We start from the raw sequence: 26,154 nt of genomic DNA, 5'->3' as shown, positions 1-26,154 counted from the left end.
ATGCACTGAAAGATCTATTGTCAAGAAGCTTAGAAGGAAAAAAAGTACATTATGGGAGGGAATGAGTGCACAGAAAGGCTGTGCTGTGGTTTGAATGTGTCCTTCCAAAAGTCATGTAAAAACCTCATCCCCATTGTGGTAGGATTACGAGGTGAAGCCTTTAGAAGGTGATTGGATCGTGAGGGTTCTGCTTCCATGAATGGAATTAATGCCCTTAGAAAAGACACTTGACAGGGCTCTTTTATTCTTCTGTCATGTAAGGACACATAGAAAGCACCATCTACGAAGCACAAGCCCTCACCAGACACCAAATCTGCTGGCACCTTGATCTTGGACTTCTCAGCCTCCAGAATTGTGAGCTACAAATATCTATTGTTAATAAATTAGGCAGTCTAAGATATTTGTTACAGAGGCCTGTGTAGACTAAGATAGGCTAGGAGACTAAGATGTGCTATCTTCTCTTTAAATAGTTGACTCGCTGATTAATTCTAAATAATGCCAAATTTATCTCCCAGTTTAGCCATTCCTGTTATTCTCTGCTCTGCCTTACCCTAATCTGCTAATTGATTATGGATTATGAAAAGAAAAAAGTATAAAGAGAAAAATGAAACAACTGAAGAAAAGGTACAAATCAAGAAACTGGAATGTACAAGACTTGGTTGTAGGCTGGCCTCCAGTGAGAAAAAGCATAAGTAAAAATTTATGAGGCTTCCAGTTCAAAATTGGGTTAGTATTTGGCATAAAATATATCTGGACTAGTGGTTGAGGTCCAAGCACCTGGAGTCTCTGGCAAGTAACTAAGCAGGATCTCAAGGTTCTAGCCAATCAAGCTGTAGTTCAAGGTTAGTCATCAGATAAGGGAGAGATATCAACCTAGAACTGAGGTATACACCCAGTCTAAACCCAAGAGCCCACTGAGATAGTTTCAACTCCTGAAAATAGCCATATATATATATATGGATTTGAATTTAGGTCCATATATATATATATATGGATTTGAATTTAGGTCTTCATGGGTAATGTAAATTGAGGAAAATCACTTCCCTTTCCCGAGCCTTGGTTTCCTCATTTGTAAAAATGGGAAAATGGGATTATAGGTACTAACCTGATGATAGGATCCTACTGATTTAGGGATTAGAAGAGACATTGTACTTAAAATGCCTAATATATTGCCTGGCACAATGTAGATGTTCTTTAATAATCATTATCAATGTTATGACGAACCTAGGTGGGAACCGGGAAGAAGCTGGGCCATAGAGCACATGCCCGCCACAATTCTGTGCATTTGTAGAAATGTTGGATATCGAAATTTCCTGACATAGTCCCTATGTGTTCAGTGCTGATTTGACGAAAGTTCTTGATATCAGCACTCAGACAACATTGAGGAATGCAATGGCTTCTTTGTTGAAAGTTTACTTTCCTTTCATATTCTCTTACTCCACCAATTTTTCTCTGGTCTTTGCTATAGCAACCAGCTGTACTCAGGTGTAGCCGAATAGCACCTGATCTCAGCTGCACTGCATATCTCTTGCTTTTTCTTCCAGGGCTTATCTGCCACAATCACATGGATCTACTGCAAGAGCTTGATCAGCCATTCTGATGTCTGCACACACTGGGAACAGATCGGGTGTTAACATTTCCTGGAACAATGCTTTATCAATGGGCAGGAAGTAGTAGGTAAGTATTCTCTTTTTCCCAATCTAAAGATTTCTAGGCACATTCCATACAGCTCTTGAAATATCACAAACAGGATTAAGCTCTAGATTTTCTGTAATCGTAATCAGCTCAATAACCTTGGACTGGCTGCTTTTCTTCTTTCTCCATTTACACTTCACTAATCCTCCGAGCCTGTGGCTTGGAAATAAACCTTCCCTGGTTTATTCCTCAGACCATCCATCATATGCCATAGGAGCAAATGGCCCCAAACAAACTACCTCCACAAAGGCCTGTGTCTCAAGCTCTGCTTTTTAGGAAGAATTCAAACTAGAATTCTACAATGCTAGCATAGCACTAAGAGATGGGTAAGACATCAGGGATAATTTAGTCAATTCCCACATTTCATGGATGGGTATGCAGAAATAGAGAGAATTAGTGATTCCTTCAAAGTCACAAACAGGCGGCTTGTGCAAAGGGGAACCCAAAATGCACAAAGGGAACAATTGGGGGATGGGAGAAAGGGACTGAAAAGAAAAAGTTGCCTGGGTGATGGAAAGAAGAAAGAGCAAGCCATTAATACATCTTAGCACAGTGGGGATGACATGTATTGAATCTACCCTGTCAGCAGAGCAGAGCTCAGCACCCACCCTGATAAATGCCAGGTTCCCTTGCTGACACTTGATAAAGGTTCCATCTAATAGCAGAGCCGCACTGAGAATAGGGTAATGGTGGCACTTGCTATTTTAACCTCCACTCCTTTCCAGTGTGTAACATGGAATAGGTGCTCAGTGAATGTCTGTGAAGTAATGGGCAAATTAGTGAGGCAAAACTTCTTCAGCATCTCCATCATGAATGCCCACATACCTGGCTTTTCTGTGTGCAGTCGGGTATCTAGTTATATATGAGTGCACACCTTTTTTCTTTTTTATTATTTTGTGTCTGTATATTAAAAAAATTTTTTAGGGGTTTATGTCACTGTGAGTATAGCCACTCTTGAGTTCCTTGAGTATATATATGTGTGTGTGTGTATATGCACACAGTGTATTATATATATAATATATCGTATATTATATATATCATACCTATATACATGCATATATGTGTGTGCATATATTTATAAGTTCACACACAGAGTCATGCATCACTTAATGTCAAGGATACTTTCTGAAAAATTTGTCAGGGGATTTTGCTATTGTGAAAACATTATAGAGTATGTATAACACAAGCCTAGAGTAGGTGTAACACAAGCCTATAGAGTATGTATAACACAAGCCTAGAGTAGGTGTAACACAAGCCTATAGAGTATGTATAGCACAAGCCTACATACAGGATATAGCCTACCACACTCCTAGGCTCAATGATATAGCCTATTGCTTCTAGGCCACAAACCTGTACAGCATGTTATTGTGCTGAATATTGTAGGCAGTTATAACACAATGGTAAGCATTTGTTTATCTAAACATAGAAAAGGTACAGTAGAAATACAGAATAAAAGTTAAAAACTGGTATATCTGTGTAGGGCACTTATCATGAATGGAGCTTGTAGGACTGGAATTTGCTCTGGCTGAGTCTGTGAGTGAGTGATGAGTGAATGTGAAATCCTAGAACATCACTGTACACTGCTACAGATTTTATAAACACTGCACACTTAGGATACACTAAACTGATAAAACAGATTTCTTCAATAATAAATTAACCTTAGCCTACTGTAATATTTTTACTTCATAAACTTTTTATATTTTTACTTTTTGACTCTTCTGTGATAACATTTAGTTTGAAACACAAGCATGCTGTACAGCTATATAATTTTTTCTTTCTTTATATCCTTCTATAGGCTTTTTTCAATTTTTAATTTTTTTTAAACTTTTTAAACTTTTCTGTTAAAATCTAAGACATGGATTGGGCATGGTGGCTCACGCCTGTAATCTTAGCACTTTGGGAAGCCAAGGCAGGTGGATCACCTGAGGTCAGAAGGTCGAGACCAGCCTGACCAACATGGAGAAATCGTGTCACTACTTAAATTAAAAAAAAAAATTATCTGGGCCTGGTGGTGCATGCCTGTAATCCCAGCTACTCTGGAGGCTGAGGCAGGAGAATCACTTGAACCTGAGAGGCGGAGGTTGCAATGAGCCAAGATTGTGCCACTGCACTCCAACCTGGTTGACAGAGTGAGACTCTGTCTTAAAACAACAGCAACAACAACAACAACAACAAAAATAAACAAGACATGGTCATACACATTAGTTTAAGCCTACATAGGGTCAGGATCATCAATATCACTGTCTCCCACCTTCACATCTTGTCCCACTGGAAGGTCTTCAGGGGCAATAGCATGGATGGAGTTGTCATCTCCTATGTCTTCTATGATAACAATGTTTTCTTCTGGAATACCTCCTAAAGAATCTGACTGAGGCTGTTTACAGTTAACTATATATATATATGTGTGTGTGTGTGTGTGTATACATATATATATGCACATATCTGTGTGTGCGTGTGTAGAAAGACTATAATCTAAAATAACAATAACAATATAGTATAATAAGTACATAAACCAGTAACATAGTTGTTTATTATCATTATCAAGTATTATGTAGTGTACATAATTACATGTGCTATACTTTTATATGACTGACAGTACAGTAGGTTTGTTTACTCTGGCATATCCACAAACACTTGAGTGATACATTATGCTACAACATTAAATGTCTACAAGGTCACTAAGTAACAGGAATTTTCAACTCCATTATAATCATATGAAGCCACTGTCATACACTCTGTCTGTTGACCAAAATATCATTATGTGGCACATGACTATATACATATTTTTGGTTACTCAAATCTTTGGTAATCCTATCACATCGCATGACTGTGTATTAGTAGCTCTTTACTCTTCTTTCATCAAAGATTTGGAGATTCAGAGCTCTTCATATGCTCATTTGTGTAAACATGCTATCTTTACTTCCTTTTCCTAGTCTCATATAATTTTTTAATTGCATCAATACTAATTTTCACAAGTTGCAGTTTCTCAGAATAACTACTATTCATTTAAAGAAAACCAAAAACAGAAACAGACATAACCTATTAAGTTCCATGTGTCAGGCACTGTGCTGTTTATTAGAGCTAAACTGGTAAGGACGGTGCTTAGCTTTGGAAAGATTATAATGATAGAAACTTGTCTTCTTACTTGACCCCTGAAGACCTTGAGTTAATTATGGTAGGCATTAACCTGAATTGATTTTCACCCTGAATACTTCCAGAAATTCTGCTGGGCAATTGTTTTATACTGACAAAATATTATGCTTTGTCTTATGGGGAGAAAAGGCTACTAGTGCTGAACTTAAAATTATTCTGCTTAAAATTGTACATATCTTTCTTTCGTAGCCTATATTGGACAGAGTATGGTAAAGAGCATCCATGATAATTTTTAGTTCTTACCACACTTTGAATTACTTGGCCAATGTTTTGTCTTTATGGTGAGCCACAACAATATGAGAAGCGTGTCTGCCTCTTTCACAACTGTACACTTACCCCTTGGCATAAGACCTAAGACATTTGTTTTGAGCTTTACACCACATTATCTTGATTCCTGATAAGATAAATAAATAAATAACATATTGTGGACATATTTCTTTCTCTCTTTTTTTGAAGACAGAGTCTCATTCTGTCACCTGGACTGGAGTGCAATGGCACCATCTCAGCTCATTGCAACCTCTGTCTCCTGGGTTCAAGTGATTCTTCTGCTTCAGTCTCCTGAGTAGCTGGGATTACAGGCACCTGCCACCATGCCCGGCTATATTTTTTTTTGTACTTTTGGTACAGATGGGGTTTCAGCATGTTGGCCAGAATGGCCTCAAACTCTTGATCCTAAGTGATCCACCCACCTTGGCTTCCCAAAGTGTTGGAATAAAGGCGTGAGACACTGTGCCTGGCCGTGGACGTATTTCTCAATGGTGAGAAATATATATAAATATATATTATTTATCATCATTAATGAAGGAATTATGTATCATAAAAACCAATGCTATTCTGAGAATCTTTGGATATGATGTTGAGATTATCACAACGTGTAAAAGAGATGTAAGGACCCTATGTCCTCTTCAACTTGCAAGCTCTATGTTTACCCTTGATAAATTATAATCTAGCTAATAGTTTATTAGAGAAATAAGGGTGATAAATTACCAAAAAGTATTGAAAATGGCTAACTCCTTAGGACTAAACTCTGATTTTTTTTTTTTTTTAAATCTTGCCCAAATTCCTATCTGAAGGGTCTGGGGAGTCATGACCTACAAACCATAAATTCTCATCAGATGGGTTTTATTTAACCCTATATATTGTGACTTATTTTTCAACCTGATTCTGGCATAACATTACGAGACAAGGAAGAAAATCAAAACATCTTACCTCCAAAACATGTTTTTTGTCACATTTTGAAATGGCCCTGCAAGCCATACTTGGTGGGAGAAAATTCACTTCTGTAAAGAATCCCTATTAACATAGCCAGACCTTTTCCTTCCAGGCCCCTCCAATTCTGAATAGATTAACTAAGAGTCTAGCACCTTTTAAAGGATCTGAATATGAAACATTTGTCATCTATTGTTTCTAAGGGCAGAGGCTATGAGACTTCAAAAGAACCTTCCTCTCCACAAGCTTTCACCTTAACCCGAACATTTACTTTCTATTGATCCCAGATCCTTAGAAAAAAGCTCAACCAATTGTCAACCAGAAAATGTTTTATAGCCTGGAAGCCTCCTCTTCCCCCCACCCCTGCTTCAAGTTGTCCTGCCTTTCTGGAACAAACCATTGTATTCCTTAAATGTATTTAATTGATACCTCATGCCTCCCTAAAATATATAAAACCAAGCTGCACCCCAACAACCTTGGGCACATGTTTTTAGGACCTCCTAAAAGCTGTGTCATGGGCCATTGTCACTCGTATTTTGCTCAGAATAAATATCTCTTAAAATATTTTAGAGTTTAACTCTTTTCATCGACATTCCAATAACCTCATGACAGATGAAAAAATGAGGCTGGATAAGATACAGTGACTTACCCAATAGCTCAATTTTTACGAATGGAAACCTAGGTCTCAAACCAAGATCCCCCAATGGTTTGATTCTTTTGATAATAGCTTGCTATCCCATCTAGTAAATTCCTAGTTTTCCTGGTCACTGGATGTATTAGTTCGTTTTCATGCTACTATGAAGAAATACCCAAGACTGGGTAATTTATAAAGAAAAGAGGTCTAATTAACTCACAGTTCTGCATGTCTGGGGAGGTCTCAAGAAACTTACAATCATGACAGGAGGGAAAGCAAATACATCCTTCTTCACACAGAGGTAGGAGAAAGAAGTGCAGAGCAAAGTGGAGAAAGGCCATTTAAAACCATCAGATCTCATGATAACTCACTCATTATCAAGAGAACAGCATAGAGGGATAACCCCCATGATCTAATCCCCTCCCACAAGGTCCCTTCTTCAACACATGGAGATAACAATTCAGATTACAATTCAAGATGAGATTTGAGTGGGGACACAGAACCAGACCGTGTCATTCCGCCCCTGGACCCTCCCAAATCTCATCTTTCTCACCTTTCCAGCACAATTATGACTTCCCGACTATTCCCCAAAGTCTTAACTCATTTCAGTATCAACCCCAAAGTCCAAGTTCATAATCTCATCTGAGACAAAGCAAGTCCCTTCTGTGTAGGAGCCTGTAAAATAGAAAGTAAGTTAGTTACTTTCAAGATAAAATGGAGCTACAGGCATTGGATAAATGCACAAAATCCAGATGGAAAGAAATAGTCCAAAATAAAGGGGCTAGAGGCCTCATGCAAGCCTGAAATCCAATAGGGCAGTCATTAATTCTTAAAGTACCAAAATGATCTCCTTTGATTCCATGTCTCAGATCCAGGTCATGCTGATGCAAGAGAGGTGGCCTCCCATGGCCTTGGGCAGCTCTTTCCCTGTGGCTTTTCAGGGTACAGCCCCCTCCTCCCTGCCTGCTTTCACAGGCTGGTGTTGAGTGTCTGTAGCTTTTTTCAGGCACACAGTGCAAGCTGTCAGTGGATCTCCCATTCTGGGGTCTGGAGGATGGCGGCCCTCTTCTCACACCTCTACAAAGCAGTGCCCCAGTGGGGACTCTGTGGGGGAGGCTCCAACCCCACATTTCCTTTCTGCACTGCCCTAGCAGAGGTTCCCTATGAGGGTTCCACCCCTTAAGCACACCTCTGCCTGGACCTCCAGGTGTTTCCATACATCCTCTGAAATCTAGACAGAGGTTCCCAAATCTCAATTCTTGTCTTCTGCACACCTGTGAGAACAATACCACATGGAAGCTGCCAAGGCTTTGGGTTTGCACCCTCTGAGGCCATGGCCTGAGCTATACCTTGGCCCCTTTTTTCCAGGGTTGGAGTTGCTGGGATGCAAGGAACCAAGTCCGTAGGCTGCACACAGCAGAGGGGTCCTGCATCTGGCCAACCAAACCCTTTTTTCCTCCTAGGCCTCGGACCTGTGATGGAAGGGGCTACCAAAGTCTCTGATATGCTCTGGAACATTTTCCCAATTGTCTTGGTGATTAACATTTGGCTCCTCATTACTTATGCAAATTTCTGTAGCCAGCTTGAATTTCTCCCCAGAAAATGGGTTTTTCTTTTCTACTTCATTGCCAGTCTGCAAATTTTCCAAACTTTTATGTTCTGTCACCTGTTGAATGCTTTACTGCTTAGAAATTTCTTCTGCCAGATACCCTAAACCATCTCTCTCAAGTTCTAAGTTCCACAGATCTCTAGGGCAGGGAAAATGCCACCAGTCTCTTTACTAAAGCATAGCAAGAGTGACCTTTACTCCAGTTCCCTAAAAGTTCTTCATGTTCATGTGAGACCACCTTGGCATAGACTTCATTGTCCATATCACTATCAGCATTTTTGTCAAAACCATTCAACAAGTCTCTAGGAGGTTCCAAACTTTCCCACATTTTCCTGTCTTCATCTGAGCCTGCCAAAATGTTACAAACTCTGCCTATTACTCAGTTCCAAAGTTGCTGCCACATTGTCGGATATCTTTATAGCAGTGCCCCACTACTTGATACCAACTTACTATATTAATTTGTTTTCTATGAAGAAATACCCCAAGACTGGGTAATTTATAAAGGAAAGAGGCTTAATTGACTCACAATTCCACTTGGCTGGGGAGGCCTCAGGAAACTTACAATCATGGCGGAAGGGGAATCAAACACGTGCTTCTTCACATGACAGCAGGAGAAAGAAGTGCTGAGCAAAGTGGGGAAAGGCCCCTTATAAAACCACCTGATCTCGTGGTTCACGAGAATTCACCATCAGAACAGCATGGGAGAACTGCCCCCATGACCTAATCACTTTTCATGAGTATTCTCCCCCCGCATGTGGGGATTACAATTTCACTTACCATTTGGATTACAATTGAAGATGAGATTTGGGTGGGGACACAGAACCAGACCACATCACTGGATAACCAGTGCCAAAACTGTACAATAGTAATTATATTAACTTAAGATTTCTCACATATTCATATTCTCTTCCTTTTGGATGCATTATTTTCTACAATACATTTTTCCTATAATAAACGTTTTCTATAATAAATGTAACAATTTTATTTCACATGAGATTTTGATTATAAGCAACATTATTAAATCCTTACTGGATGTCGTCTGAGACACAGATAACAAATAACTCAAAAATAAATTGTATCACTTAACTTTTTCATATACAAACTTTCCTTATTTTCCTCCATTTATGTAGGCTTAATAGTTTTGTCTCCCTTTTTTCTTAACTTCTCAGTCTTTATTTCTTGAAAACTATTAAGAATCTCAAAGTTACTATTGTAACTTACAATTGTCCTAGAAACTGGTTGTCTTTGCCTCATTCCGCTCCCTTCAACACACTCACTTTTGCAAATGATGATTACTGAGTATTAAACCAAAATTGGGCTAAGTATTTTCACAGACACATAGATGAAGACAAAATAAATTTTACTCTAGAGTCTGTGTCAAAATAAAGGAGTAAAAGTGTGAAAGCACAGGTAACAGTAAAAAATCATGTGGATGAGGTTGATGATGGCGATAAGTATTTATTAGGTGCTAGACACTCCTCCAAGATTTAACATAGTTTATCCATTAAATCCTTATTGCACATAGTTGTTGATGCACCCATGCCATGTCGTTTTCTTTGTCTCAACTAAATTCATCTTCAATTGAGGTGGACAATTTTTAGGATGCTGTTTCCTCCCTCAAATGCTGCATCCCTCTGGTTTCCTGACGGTCTTTATACAGAGCCACAGGAGTTTTCTCAGCCTGCAGACAGGATATCTTGGAAATGTCAGGACAGTAATGCATCCAGTGGTAAACCTTAACCAATGAAAGATGAGGACTGGCACATAAAAGATATGGAGACAATAGCAATTATAAGGTCCTGAAATTGGAGGAATTTTGGTAAATTCCCTAAAGGCCAAAAAAAAACCAAAAAACAAAACAAAACAAAACAAATTCCTGCCTGCTTAGTTTAATCACTATCGAATCAGGGTGTCCTATGAAATACAGAAAGACCTCCATGACAGTATTTTTAATTCCGAAGAGATCGATTCATTATCAACAGAGAAGTTGGGCTGATGCTTTTCTCAAAAGTCAAAACGTTTCTAAAATGCTCCTAAAAGAAAGTAATAAGGGAGGAAACTAAGATGAAATTGCTTATCTCTAGCAGGCAGATGGCAGACCCTGATGAAAATCAGGTCCAATATTAGATATACAGCTACTCTAAGTAACTATAGAAGAGATGGACTATTTAGTCCCATTAGGTCTCTTATGCTAATTAAGTACCCCCATAAAGAGTAAAACTCAAATACTTAGAAATCATATAGCTGGGTAAATGCCCCTAAGAAAGTGAAATTTCTAAATTTCTGAACTTTCCAGATTGGAAAACAGCCTCTTTGCTGTTGCCAAAGAAGAGTAGATTCTCATTGCTTAAGACCATGCGTAGACACGACCTAAAACAGATCTCTGCCAAGATAGAACTTTTCTTCAAAAAACTTGATCATCTTCTCTCATTATTTCTCTACTAGTAACTAGAATCATACCTTAAGATAGTCCATATGAAGAGATATTGGAGGAAATAGATTATTCAGCGCAAAAAGAACAGTAGGACCTGGCTAATATCTACTAAGAAGATGTAGGGAAAATGTGAAGGTAAATCTTGAATGTGGGATAGAAGGCTGGATAAGGGAGAGTTGAGTTTATTGATATGGGTATTTGTCCATGATGAGGAATTAATATATTAGACAAGACAGAACCAGTCAACATGATGCAAGGACAGATCATTGATGCTTAGGCATGCTGATAGTTTATGGAAAATAACATGGATATGTCAGAACTACATAGGAAAAGTATTGAGAAAGAAGTAAGAAAGCTCATGTCAGTGAACATATTAGCCAGAATATATTAGGTGAGAATAGAAAAGCCATCAAGTGACTATGTACCCAAAGAGAGCCCAAGGCACTCCCTTTAAGAAACAAATAAATAAAATGCTATAGGGGTGATATCATAACAGTATTGTTAAGCTCAATTCTATTTTATTTTTCATTTTTGGTTGGCATACTCTGTAGGCTATTTTTGATTAGGGACACTGTAATAGAAGTAGAATCCATTGTGTCAATAGGTGGTAGAATTTTAGAAAATATAAGACCAAGTTGTAGCACCACCAGACAAAGATTATTGGAAGTAAGGTCAAGTTGACATTCAGAAGGCCTTGATCCTCCAGAGATTTGCGGTAATGGCCAGTAAATCCTGGTGTCTCTAGGACTGATATAAATGGGAAGCTCACAAACATATTTCTGGATTTTATAACAACAACAAAAAAAATGTTAAGAGCTGGTCATCACAAAGCTATGTCAGTTGCTGCAGTGACATGATCACACTAAGTTTTTGGTCTGAGGCTAACAGTAGAAAGGAAGATAGAATGACCTTGATAAAGAAGTCTATGACACTCTGCAAATGTATGCAATAAATATAATTCCCCATGTCTTCTGCAAAGGAACATATAACCAGTGTTGTGCTGGAGCCGGCTTGTACCAGCATTAAGAGCAAATTGTGCACATCTCCTCCTAACTTTATGTCTAACGACATGATATTGGTAGATTTAATTAGAACTTTATAAATGTTCCACAGGAGTGGAACTTTTTATACCATGGAAATTAGCAAATGCTATAAATCAAAGTTTTATTTATTTATTTTTTGGTTAAAAATCTGATTGTTAAACATTTAACAGCCCATCACTACCTGTTACACTAGAGTAACTGTATTTTGGAGTGAATAAAAATATCCAGATATTTCTAGATATATTGAATCTGTGTTATTAATTGATAGTGATACCAAGGGATTCAAAATGTCCTCTTTTAAAATCATGGTATATGGTAGGTATAGGGTAGGTAATAAGTGAAGTCATCGTCCAAGTCTATATCACAATGACTCCATTGGATGTACAAACTCATCTTGTGGTAATTTCCCCATCCTTGAGTTTATAATTGGGATAGATATACTTAGCATCCGAACTAGGGAGTAAAAATTATTATGCTCTAAAAGGCCAAGTAGAAGCCCCTGAAATGATCTGCCACCCCTGGCCAAGAAAGGAAGTCAGAAGTGATTCAAGATCCCAGCTGAAATTTCAGCAATCGGTGCTACTCTAGAAAACCTAAGGAATATAAAGTGGGCCTATACCATATTCATTTAATTTAGTGAAATGGTTCTTGCAAAACCCAGATGAATAATGGCAGATATTAGTATATTACAATAAAATTCACCATGTAGTAGCCCCAACCACAGGTCTCCTATATGAGTTAGGTCCTACAAAGGACAGCCCACAATTAATCAGGTTTCTCAGCACAGCCAGTGAGCCACCACGAATGCAATCCTTGTCAATTTAGTAAAGGCGCTATACAGATGGGGGTAACTGTCCCAGTTATCATGAGGATGTGGTTTGGTTCTCTGAAATGGGGGCAGGGAGGAACATGTTTGAAACATGGGTGATTTGCTAGGGTTTCTTTCAGTGCTTTCATGCCTATTGGTCCATTCCAGCAGTAAGTGGACAATAGCATGACTAGTGTAAACTAACCAGGGATATAACCCTCTATGGATAAGTTTTAGGATCACTGTATTGGTCAATATAAAGATAAAAGAGAAATTCATATTGAGTGACAGAAAAGGAAATTGATGAAGATCAATTTTGGTCTTGGGAATGAAGCATCTGAAACAGCAGTTTATTCCATTTATCCTCACATTTTAGGTCTTTTAAAGAGATTGTGGAGGACCTTTATCTTGGAGCATCAAGTCAACAGAGTAGATCCAATATGTGGCATGAATAGATCAGTTTGGTATAAGCTGTGAGATTTTTTTTAAAAAATTCTCCTCTCTGATCCAGAATATTTCCAGATTGAAACCATCAGCCCAAATCGGGCTTTAATCATTGCTTTGGTGGACATTTTCTGGGATTCTGACCACTTTCCATCTCGAGTGACTGCATCTCACTGCCACGCTGTCTGAGGGTTTGCTCTACCCATAAGAAAAGGTCTAACCTTCAACCAAATGATAGATGAGACTCAGCGGATAAATGCCCGAGTTTTCTCACCTGTTGGTGCAGTAACTGTCAGGCAAATTCTACATAGTTCTTCAAGGGATCCCCAGCAAGAGTGAATAGCAGTATTCCATTTATTGATGCAAAATCTGACACTTGTCTCTTTTCCTATCTGACATTCCCCACTCACTTCCTTGTGCTTTTGAGACCACTTCACATAAAAACAATCTGTACTCAAATTTCATCCCAGTGTATGTCTTGGGTTAGAGTTGGGATAAGTGTCCTTCTTTCTCCTTAATGTCTTTTAGATCAACCCTTTGTCAACCACCTTCTTAAACTGCCACCCTCGGCTTTGAATCTTCTTTTAAATCTATGGCTTTATTGATTCTAGATGATTTCAATACACAGTAAGTGATACTTCTGGCAACTTGACATGTCAGGTCCCAAACTCCTTTCCTCTGGTATTGGTCATATTCTAATTGCATTAGTACCATTAATTGTAAACCTTCCATAATCTCAAAATCACCCGTTTTATTGCTACCATCTGCTAAGTTTCAGTTCACTCTCTCTAGTACTCAGATTCTACCAATTCTTCAGCCATAGTGCAACTTAAAATTTAATAATACAATGATTTAACTATATTTCCATCCTTCTGTACATTCTCAAAATCTTCTCTAGGAGGCTAAATTCCATGGATTACCATTATTCTCACTTTCACTCTCTTTTATCGTTTTATTGTATGGCTAAGCACTAAATCTGATAAACTATAATTCCCTGTGTACATTTTTTCTCTTCTGAAGCAGCCAAACATGGCTGAAACCAAACATTCATGCCAACATGATGCATTTTAAGCCCATGTTAACATGTCTCAGATAAGTTCATGATGATGTCATGTAAACCTCCTATATTTTTCTATCCCATGCACTCTTCTATACACTTAGATGACAAATGATATGTTTTTATTCTCTTTTCAAAACTTCAGAACATACTTTTTCATCTTCACATGCAGTTTTTGATTTTGTATCCAGCACTGCAGATAAAATTCCAAGCAATTAGATGAGAATTTCCACAGTGCCTGTCACTATGTCTACCTACATACCTGCTTCTGTTCCATATTCCCTCCCTTTACTTCTGTTGTTATGAAAGAAAAATCAGAACTTCTTTGCATGGCAAAAATGTTATTTCATCTCTTCTTACCTATTCAAGGTAATTGATGTAGAAACAACATTCCTCGCCTTTCTTTCCCTCATCATCAATCATCCTCTCCTTACTAGATTATCTCATTTAGCATAGACTTTTTTCTCCAATTTATACATGTAAACATGTTTAAACATGAGAGTGGGTATATTTGTGTATGCAGTCATAAATATAGATGGAAGGAGAAATGCTGTATAGATATGACTTTGATAAATTAACATTCCCTTAATCACTCATCCCCAGATTATTGTGTCGTTAGTATTCTCTTCATTAGAGAAAGCAATCCTATAAAGATCTGTATGTACTCACTATCCCTATTTTTTCTCTTTTCTCTTAAATATACCCAACAAAGATTTCTTTTTCTCTATCATGTTACAAGAAATGTTTCCAATTGAGGTCATTAATGACCTCCACATTGCTAAATCCAGTTGCCACTTCTCACTCTGACTTTTATTAAACTATAGGCACTGTTTGACACAGTGTGGCACTTCATCTTCCTTTCTTTATTTGGTCTCCAGGATACCCTGTTTTATGGATATTCATTTTCCCTCATTGCCTATTTCACATTCTCTTCAGTCTCTTAACATTAGCTCCCCAATTTGTAGTCTTTGGTCTTCTCTATCTACATTAATTCTCTTGGTGAGCTTATTCCACTCAAGAACTTTACATTCCACTTATACACTGACAGTTGCCACTTTAATATCTCACGTTAAAACATTCCTCTGAAAGCTATGTATGTTTATACAAATGTCTACTCCTCTCCATTTAGAAGTCTAATAGACATCCCAAATGGAACATATACAAAACTAAAGCTCTCTCTCTTATCTCAGGCCCCCATATCTAATCTATCTGTTATAAATCTTTTAACAACTACCTTCAAAATATGTCTAGAATCTGACTTTCACCATTCCCACCACACTGTGCTAGTCTACAGTTTTCGGATGTGCTTCTGGTACTTAGACCAAAGCCTAGAACATAGTCATTTCTTCAAAAATATTTTCTAAAAATAAAATAACTATTTATGACTTCCTGTAATATTAAGTAGCTTGGATTTTCCAACCTCCCTGCTGGTAATAATTGCAAACTCCAGGTGAAATACATTTTTAAAAACTACTTATGGACACAGAAAATAAATGAAAATAGGGAAACCCAGAATATATTTGACCCTTGAAGACAAAGGAATGAATTGAGTGCTAACCAAAGTGACATGCTTTTACTACTGAGGACACTGACTAGTCTACATAACATGTAGCAACCAGAGCTCAAACAGAAAGCTGCAGTCTCATTGGTTAAACAGTCATAAGTTGGAGTTTGAGAATGCTACAGTGACTAGACATTCAGGAGGAAATCCAAGAAATGAGCCCCAAAATGAGCAAAAGAGGAAAAAAACTCTTCACATTTAAACTTACACCTGAACTATGCATGTGTGGGCGAGACTCCAAGAAGCCCAGAGTGCAAGCAACTGGTACAATGCTACAATGGATGAGGAGAGATTTCAGCGGCTGCCCATTGCCGGGAGACAGAAATTATAGTGCAGTCCCACATAGGAAGAGTGCCTTCCTTGGCAAATGCATTAGGTTTTTCATTGACGCCTAGAAAGACCACATATTAGAAGTACAACCTACATCCAAGACTAAGTGGTTTACCCTAGGACTGAGACCAGAATGGAACTAGACCTGCTCTAAAATAAATAAACAAATCAATACAAGCCTCCACAAAAGTAAGGTAATATGTTAACATTTTAAATGCCCCAGAGCATAAAATCAACATCCTTCCAAAAGAAATAGCAGAATTCAGAACTTCTTTGTGTCATTCACAATATCACAATGTTTAAAGAAATATACTAGACATGTGAAGAAATAGGAAAATATGAGTCATAATCACAAAAAAATGAATAAAATAAAAATTACATGTTATCAAAAATTGGCAGAAAAAAGGGAAATATAATTATAAATTTGTTTAACAATCCACAAAAAAATGAGTATAATAAATTTTTTAAAAGTGCATATTAGGAGATACATGTTAAGCCAAATACACATTCTATAAGAAAGGTTAATATAAGTGAATCAGGGGAGAGAAAAATTAGCAAAGCCTCAATAAACTATGTGTCATTATCAAACCACAACATATTTGTAATTGGTGACCCATAGAGAGAAGACAGAGATAACAGAATAAAAAAATATATATATTAACAGAGATATTAGCCAAAGACTTTTCAAAGTTCATCAAAAACAGTAATTTACATATCCAAGAATCTCAGTGAATTCCAAAAACAATAAACAGTGAGAAAACTAGGCCTAAACACATCACTTTGAAACTGCTTAAGACTAGAGAAATTTAAAAATAGTAAAAGAGGCAAAAAGAAGAAATTTTACATAAAGACAAACAATGATTAAGAAAGAGACAGATATAACAAAACTGTAAAAAAGTTTTAAATTGCTGAAAAAAGAAAAACAGAACAAAACTAGCAAACAAAAAGCCCCACAACTTTCAACCAAATATTTTTATCCAGTAAAAACATTGAGTTAAACAAAATATAATTTCAGATAAACAAAATTGGAGAAAATGTATCTTCAAGCAATCCACACTACAAGTAAAGCTAAAGAAATTTCTTATGCTGAAAAGGAAATAATACAATCTTGGAATCTGAATCATCAAGAAGGAGTGAGAACACCGGTCAGGCAAAACTTGGGTAAATATAGAGAATGTTTTATCTTTCATTTTTTAAAAAATCTCTAAAAATCACTTGAATGTTTAAAGAAAAAAAAATCATATAGCAGGACTTATATGTAGAAGTAAAATATATGGCAATAATAGTACAAAGGCTGAGAGAAAATTTAGGTCTAATTATTCTGTTATAGGGTCCTTACATTATATATAAAATATCCTGATATTAATTAAAATAAAACTGAAAACTAAAGGATGAATATCTTAATCCCTAAAGCACCTATCTGAGAAAATGAAAAACAAGGAAGCATAGCAAAATAGCTAATACTCAATCCAAATTAAAAAAAATAAAAAGAAAAAAGAAGGAAAGATAATGAAGAATAGGAGCACAGTAATTGGAAGAAAATAAAGAGAAAGATAAAGAATAAAAAACCGAAGACAAATATTATGAGAAATATCAATAAATACACTAAATGCAAATGGAATAAACACTCCTATTAACTCTGTAAACAGCCTGAGACTCAGAGATTATCAGACTAGATTATCAGAGTAGATAACAAAGTCAAGAAGCAACTATAAATCCATATGTCTGTTTTTGTACTAGTATTATGCTGTTTTCATTACTGTAGCCTTATAGCTTAGTTTGGAGTGGAGAAATATGATGCCTCTGGCTTAGTTCTTTTTGCTTGAGATTATTTTGTCTATTCAGGCTCTTTTTTGATTCCATATGAATTTTAAAATAGGTTTTTTTTTCAAATTCTGTAAAAAATGTCAGTAGTTTGATAGGAATAACTTTGAATGTGTAGATTGCTCTGAGCACTATGGCCATTTTAACAATATTGATTCTTCCAATCCATGAGCATGGAATGTTTTTCTATTTCTTTGTGTCATCTATGATTTCTTTCAGCAGCGTTTTGTATTTCCTTGTAGAGATCTTTCACCTCCTTTGTTAGATGTATTCCTAGGTGTTTTCTTTTTTGTGTGTGGCCATTGCAAATGGAATTGCATTCTCGATTTGGCTCTCAGCTTGAATGTTATTGGTGTATAGAAGTGTTACTGATTTTTATACAAAACAGACATGTATACCAATGGAACAGAATAGAGATCCTAAAAATAAAACCTCACATCTACAGTCATCTGATCTTTGATAAAAATGTTGACAAAAATAAGCAATGGGGGAAGGACTCCCTATGCAATAAATGGTACCAGGATAGCAGACTAGCCATATGGAGATAAATGGAACTGGACCCTTACCTTTAACCATACACAAAAATTAACTCTAGATGAATTAAAGATTTATATGTAAGACCTTAAACTATAAGAATTCTAGAAGAATACCTAGGAAATACCACTCTGGAGATTGGCCTTGGAAAATAACTTATGACTAAGTCTTCAAAAGCAATTGCAACAAAATCAAATCTGCCAAGTGAGATCTACTTAAAATAAAGAGGTTCTGGACAGCAGAAGTAACTACCAACGGAGTAAACAGACCACCTACAGAATGGGAGAAAATATTCACAAACTATTATGGATCCAACAAAGGTCTAATATCCAAAATCTATAAGGAATTTGATCAATTCAACAAGCTAAAAACAAATAACTGCATTAAAAAATGGACAAAACACATGAGCAAACATTTCTCAAAAGAAGACAGACAAGCAGCCAACAAACATGAAAAAAATGTTCAACATCACCAATCATCAAAGACCTGCAAATCCAAACCACAATGAGATGCCATCTAACACCAGTCAGAATCACTATTATTAAAAAGTCAAAAAATGACAGATGATTATGAGGCTGAACAGAAAAGGGAATGCTTGTACATTGTCGGTGTCAGTGTAAATTAGTTCAGCCATTGGGGAAAGCAGTTTGGATATTTCTGGGAGAACTTAAAACAGAAACCATTCAGCCCAGCGATCCCATTGCTGGGTAGCCAAATGAAAATAAAATCTTCTACTAAAAAGCCACATGCACTCATATGCTCATACAGCACTATTCGCGAGAGAAAAGGCACAGAATCCACCGAGGCGCCAATCAACGGTAGACTGGATAAGTAAAATAGGGTACATACACACCATGAAATACTAAACATACACAAAAAGAACAAAAACACGTCCCTTGCAGCAAGATGTATGCAACTGGAGGGCATTAGCTTATGTGAATTAACACAGAAACAGAGAGCTACATACCACATATTCTCACTTATAAGTGGAACCTGAAGATTGTGTACACATGGACATCAAAATGGAAACAACAGACACTGGGACTACTAGAGGGGCACAGAGAAAGGGGGGCAAGGGCTGAAAAACTGCTTAGTGGGTATTATGCTCACTACCTGGTTGAAAAGATCATTTGTACCCCAATCCTCAACATCACACAAGATATCCATGTAACAAACCTGCACATGTACCCCCTGAATCTAAAATGAAAGTTGAAATTATTTTTTTAAGAAAGAACCAGCTATAAGCTGATTATAAGAGGAAATTTTAAATACAAAGAAACAAGGTGAAAGTGAATGATGTAAAAACAATATGTTATGAAACCACTAAATCTGTTAAAACAGTTATAGCTATATAACATACAAAATAGAATTCAAGACAGTATTATCATAAATAAAGTGAGTCATTTTATAATGATGAAAGGATCAATTCATCAAGAAGATGAAACAATCCTGAATGCATAGGCACCTAGTAAGAGAAATTCAAAGTACATGAAGACAAAATTAACAAAATTAAATTTTAATTTTAGTTTAAGATTTTAATAATCCTTTCTCATAAGTTAATAAATAAGAAAAATTACCTCTCAGTAAAGATATAGTAGACATCTATCAGTCTAGTTTAATAGGTGTTTCCAGAATATTAATTCAACATCTGCACAATACTAATTTATTTCAAGTGCATATGGAACATCTGCTAAGATACACCACATGTTGGACCATAACATATGTATCAATAAATTAAAATAACTGAAATCACAAAAAGGCTATATCTTGACAATGGGAAATTAAATTAGAACTCAATAACAATAATATCTCAAAAAAATTTCAAATACTTGAAAATCTTTAAAGATGCTTCTAAATTACATGTAGGTCAAAGAAGAAATTATGATGGAAATTTTAAAAATTTGACAATAGATAATACTGAAAGTAAAATATATCCAAATTTGTAGAATGTAGCTAAAGCAATTCTCAAAGGGAAATGAATAGTTTTAATTTCTTATATTATGGAACAAGAAAACCTTAATATTTATTATAGAAGTTTCCAACACGAGTAGCTAGAATAAGAAAATTAATTATAAATAAGTAGAAAAAGGAAATTAAAAAATGAATTTAATTTAACATAACAGATTATCGATAGAGAAAAATAAAAAATGTCAAATTTAGGTCTTTTTAAATATTATTAAAATTGATAGATTATTAAAATAAAGAGAGAAAAGATAAATTACCAATTTCAGGAATGAAAGATTTTATATAAATTAAAAGGAATAATAAGGAAGTATTATGAGGAAATGGGTGCTAATAACAGATAGCGTCTAAAAGAGGCAAATTATTTGAAAAACACAACATTATAAAAGTTGAATTAAAAAAATTAAAAATCTAAATAAAAGCCTCCCTATACTGAAAAATCCAGGCTTAAATCACTTCACTGATAAATTCCATCAAATACTTAAGTGTATATAACACCAATATTATTCAAGCTCTTTCAGAAAAGGGAAAAGGAAAGGTGATTCTCTAATTCATTTTCTTAGCCCAGCATAATCCTGTCACTAAAATGGAACACGGACATTACAAAAAAAAAAATTGCAGTCTAATATTTATCATGAACAGACATGCAAACATCTTCAATAAAATATTAGCAAATAGAATTCAACAATATTCATAACCAAGAACATTTTATCCCAGTAATGTAAGATTAGATTAATGTTCAAAATTCAACAATGTGATTTGCTGCATTCACAGAATAAAAGAGATAAAACAAATAAACATAGTAAAGGTAGGAAAATCATTTGAAAAGCTCAACAATTGTAAAAACTATCAGCAAAATTGAATTTAAAAATTCTCTTAAATTTATAAAGAAAATCTGTGAAAAATTAAAACACATCATAATTGATGGTAATATATTGACTATTTTTCTCTTAAGATTTGGAGAAAAGTAAAGTAAGTATGCTTTTATCACTTCTATCGAATATTGTACCACTATATGATAAGGCAAGAAAAAGAAGTGAAAATAAGGATTGGAAAGAAGGAAGTAAAATAAACTGTGTTCACTGAAAGTATAATTACATAGAAAACTATAAAGAATGTACAATGCTCAAATACACTCCAACATACAAACTAGTACAAATAAGTAATCTTAACATAGTCATTAGATACAAGGCCAATATAAAAAATCAACTGTATCATAAAATTTCAAGAAGTGGAAAACGAAGTTACCACAAAATAATGTCATTAATTATGATCGAAAGTAGTAATACTTAGGTAAAAAATTTAATGAAAAAATGTAGAAAATCTCTACACTGAATACTACACATAACAAATATTTCGGAGAGAAATCTAGACCTAAGTGAATGAGAGATATACCTGGTTCAATAGCTGACTATATATTAAGGTATCAGTTTCCCCCAAATTGATGTTTTTTTTCAATGCAATTCAGATCAAAATCCCAGCAGCATTGTTTGTAGAAATTAACAAGCAAATTCTAAGATCTGTAAGTGATTACAAATAGCTCAGAATAACCTAAACAATATTTCAAAAAGGGACATAGCTGGAGACTCATATTTCTTAACGTAAAGACTACGAACTGCAGTAGTCAAGATGATGCAGTACTGATGTAAGGACAGGCAAGTAGAATAATGGACCAGAGAGATTCCTATAATAAACCCACATATATATTGTCTACTTATTTCATGAAATGGTCCAAGGTTATTTAATAAGTAAGAATAATTTTTTCTCAACAAATCATGTGTTATAAAATTGGATCTGATTTAAACACACACACACACATACACACTTCTACCTCACACCATATATAAAAGTTATTTTAATATTTATCATAAACCTAATTGGAAAAATCTAAAACTATAAAATTTTCATTAAGGAAAGAAAAAATGTCTTGAACACTTGTGGTAAACAAGTATTTTTTTTAGAGAGGATAAAAGAAAAGCCCACCACAAAGGGGGAAAAAAGGTAAATTGGACTTCATCAAAAATAAATATTTCTGTTCTTCAAAAGACACTGTTAAGGAAATAAAAAGACAAATCAAAGACCTGAAGAAAATACTCACTATATATATGTGTGTGTATACAAAGGCAAAGGATTATATTCAGAAAACATGGTGATCAGTCATAAAATGTAATAAAAAGATAAATCATCTAATTTTTAATGGTACTGTTGCCCAATCATACCTCAAAAGAAAATACATAGTAGCCAATAAGCACAATTAAAGTTTCACCATTCATCATCACAAAATTAAATTAAATCCACAATTATACTTCACATTCACTAAAATGGTTGATATTAAAAAGTCTCTAAATACCAAACATCGATGAGGACGTGGGACAGCTGGAATTTTTGCACATTGCTAGTAGAAGTACAAAATACAATGATTACTTATGAAAACTGCTTAAAAGTTTCTTATAAAGGTAAATTTACACCTACCCTAAAACCCAGTAACTCCACACCAATGTGATCACATAAAAACACACATCCACAAAAACATCTTGAATAAGAATATTCATATTAGCATTGGTCATAATAGTAGAAAGCTGGAAACAATCAAAATTCCACCAGCAGAGGACTGGATAAAGTAATTGCAAACTATTAACACAATGGAATATTATTCAGAAATATAAATAACTTTTCATACATGTAATAATACTAACGGTTCTCAAAAACAAATTGAGTAAAAGAAGACAGATATGAAAAGTAGCATGTGGACAGAAATGAATTTCTAGAACTGGCAAAACCAGGCTGTGTTAAAAGAACTCAGTTAAGTGATTGCCTGAAAGGAAAGGTAGATGTATAGCAAAGGTGCCTGAGACAACTTCCTCAAGATATGAAAACATCTCCATTTGAGTGTTGCTTATTTTGGGCATATATTCTCAAAACTCAACAAACTGTAAACTCAAAATATACGCATTTCAGATACATTTATCTCAATTAATTTTTTTTTAGATAGTGTCTTACTCTGTTGCCCAGGTGGCAATGTAGTGGCGTAATTACAGCTCACTGTAGACTTGACCCCTAGGCTCAAGGGATCCTCCTACTCTGCCTTCTGAGTAGGTGGGACTATAGGCATACATCACTATGCCCAGCTAATTTTTGTACATTTTTGCAGAGACAGAGCCTGGCCATGTTGCCCAGGTTGGTCTTGAACTCCTGGGCTCAAATTATCCTCCTACCTTGGCCCCCTAAAGTGCTGGGATTACAGGCATGAGGCATGATGCTGGGCCTCAATTAAATTTTTTAGTTGAGGTAGCTAATATGTATTTATTGAGTGCTTCCAACATGCCAAGTCATTATTTTAAGCACTTACATCAATCATGTTCACAGAGCAATCTTACGGATGCTCTTTCTCATTGTACAGAAGAGGATGCTGTAGCACTGGTAAGTCTGTCACAGTCAGACAGCAAAAACTTTGCAGAGCTGAGGGTCTATTCTGGGCAGTCATATAACAGAGCAAAGACTCTTAATGTCTACGCTGTAATCAAACCCTTCCAAACATCTAGGACCTTTCACAATGATTGACGCTCAGCTCTGAGGGGTCAAAGTTCATAATCATCACCTGCCAGGACTGAAAAGTTGCCATCACATAATGGTTGTTTGGAATAGAAATGAACGCTGAAGGATGTCTGCAGTGAATGGTGAGGAAAGATATTGCAAGTTAAATGGTGACTGGAGGCTCCAAACAGCATCCTTGAACCCCAGGCAGCAAGGCAGGCTGTCAAGAACCATCAAGGGGAGAGAGTCGCTCAGCATGAGGCTGATAAGATAGCACCTAGAATACTGTAAACAATTCTGGGCATCTCAACACGAGGGAGCTGTCAAGGAATTGGAAGAGATTCAAAGAACATCAGGGAGTATGATGAAATGACTAGAGGGATTTATTTATGAGAAAAGATTAGAAGAATTAAGTACTGTGTACATAGATGGGGCATAACTAAAGAGGGACATACTAACAACATAAATATTTGAAGGACACACACAGGAGAAGCAGAAAGATTGTTAATGTTGCCCCATGGAGGTTTAAATATAGATTAGAGGATGTAACATAGAAATTAAAATGTTTTCCAAGTATCAGGATACATGTCCTGACAATAAGGTCAATTAAACTTTGAAGGAGCTCCCCAGAGGACACGTAGCAATGCAGTTGTCAGAGCCATTGACCATCAGTCCTGACACAGAGTAACAACATTCTAAATACTCTTGGCTCTAGGAGAAAAATGTGATTTTATAGAGAAATTATCCCTACCTCTTTAGGTATATCAGGGATAATAACAGTGAAGCTATTTGCAGTACCTTATTTTAAATACTAGCAGTGATTCTTTGTGAGAGGTATTTTACTTTCTCTACAAATCAGGGATGCTGAAGATCAGAGAAGTTTTATAGATCTTGCAGATGTTAAGGTGCAAGGCCAGGAGTCCGTTCCAGTGTTTAGAACTTCAAAGCTTATATCATTTCCACGAAGAGATAGATATGAGCAAGTCCTGTGTTGGACATTTTGAATACATGGCTGGTAATTCTTTGTAACAAAAAAACTAGTTGTCAATCAATTCCTGAAGTGCCCAAGAGAATACTCATCTGACACAAGACAATCTTAGGCAACAGCTGGATTTCAGGACAACAAATATGTTTTAAAAGGTGTTATCAAGCTTCATAAACTTTTCCCTGGGAAATGTCTGTTTTGTCACACATCCTTGAATTGTGAAATTGCAAAGTCTCACAAAACTTTATGTCTACTTTGGCTCATTAACTTATGCACTCATAATTTATTTACTTGTTGAGTTCTATATATGCATTGGGCATTGTAGTGAGAATACAGCTATGAATAAATCAAAGTGCAGGCCCTCAAGAAGCTTACATTCTAGTTGTGGAGAAAGGTAATAAATAAATACAAATGTAAGAAAATGACAGGCCATGAGAGGTACAATGAAAAAATTATAAAACAGAATGAAGAGATGGACTAGGAGCGGGGTGGCAATTAGCAAGTTTAGACCTGGAAGTCCATGAATGCTGCATTACAGAGAAGTAGCATTCAAAGAGAGACACAACTGAAGCAAGGAAGTGAGCATCATAAAAGTCTGGAAAAAGGAAGGTCAGGCAGAGGAATGTGCAGTGGCAATTTCTGGGGTTGGATAAGTTGGTCTGTTTGAAAAACAATAGTCAAGAGTTCACTGTGACTGAGTGGGAGGGGGGAGTAGAAAGGGTTGAGATAGAAGATGAAGACAGGGACTGGATTCTAAAGGATAAGCTCTTCTTATTCTGACTGCAATCAGAAATTATTGGAAGGTTTTGAGCAGAGAAGTAATATGATCTCTATTATGTTTTAAAAAAAATTTTTCTAGGGGCTGCGTGCAGTGGCTCATGCCTGCAATCCCAGCACTTTGGGAGGCTGAGACAGGCAGATCACCTGAGGTTGGGAGTTTGAGACCAACCTGACCAACAAGGAGAAACCCCGTCTCTACTAAAAATACAAAATTAGCTGGGCATGGTGGCGCATGCCTGTAATCCCAGCTAGTCAGGAGGCTGAGGCAGGAGAATTGCTTGACCCTGGGAGGCAGAGGTTGCAGTGAGCTGAGATTGCACCATTGCACTCCAGCCTGGGCAACAAGAGCAAAACTCTGTGTCAAACAAAAACAAACAAACAAACAAACAAACAAAAAATCCTTCTAGGTACTATGTTGAACAAGGACTGTAGGTAAGTAAGGATGAAACCAGAGAGATCAGTTAATGGACTACTGCTCTAATTCAGACGAGAGATAATGGTAACTTGGACCAGGGTGGCAGGAGGAGACAGAGGGAGAAACGGTCAGATTTTTATAGT

At 36.2% G+C, this 26,154-nt stretch overlaps 1 long non-coding RNA gene across 1 annotated transcript in view; it reads left to right on the top strand.

Moving 5' to 3' along the window:
- Positions 1-26,154, top strand: part of LOC139358328 (uncharacterized) — a 53,675-nt gene that overhangs the window by 5,411 nt on the left and 22,110 nt on the right. The window contains exon 2 of the long non-coding RNA XR_011613102.1: positions 1,545-1,677. This is a non-coding gene — a long non-coding RNA (uncharacterized lncRNA). The remainder of the gene's footprint in view (positions 1-1,544; positions 1,678-26,154) is intronic.

The sequence above is a fragment of the Macaca nemestrina genome, chromosome 14 (assembly GCF_043159975.1).
Source record: "Macaca nemestrina isolate mMacNem1 chromosome 14, mMacNem.hap1, whole genome shotgun sequence".
Classification (NCBI taxonomy): Eukaryota; Metazoa; Chordata; class Mammalia; order Primates; family Cercopithecidae; genus Macaca; species Macaca nemestrina.
Note: the sequence above shows the minus strand (reverse complement) of the source record. Positions and strands in the feature narration are given on the sequence as shown.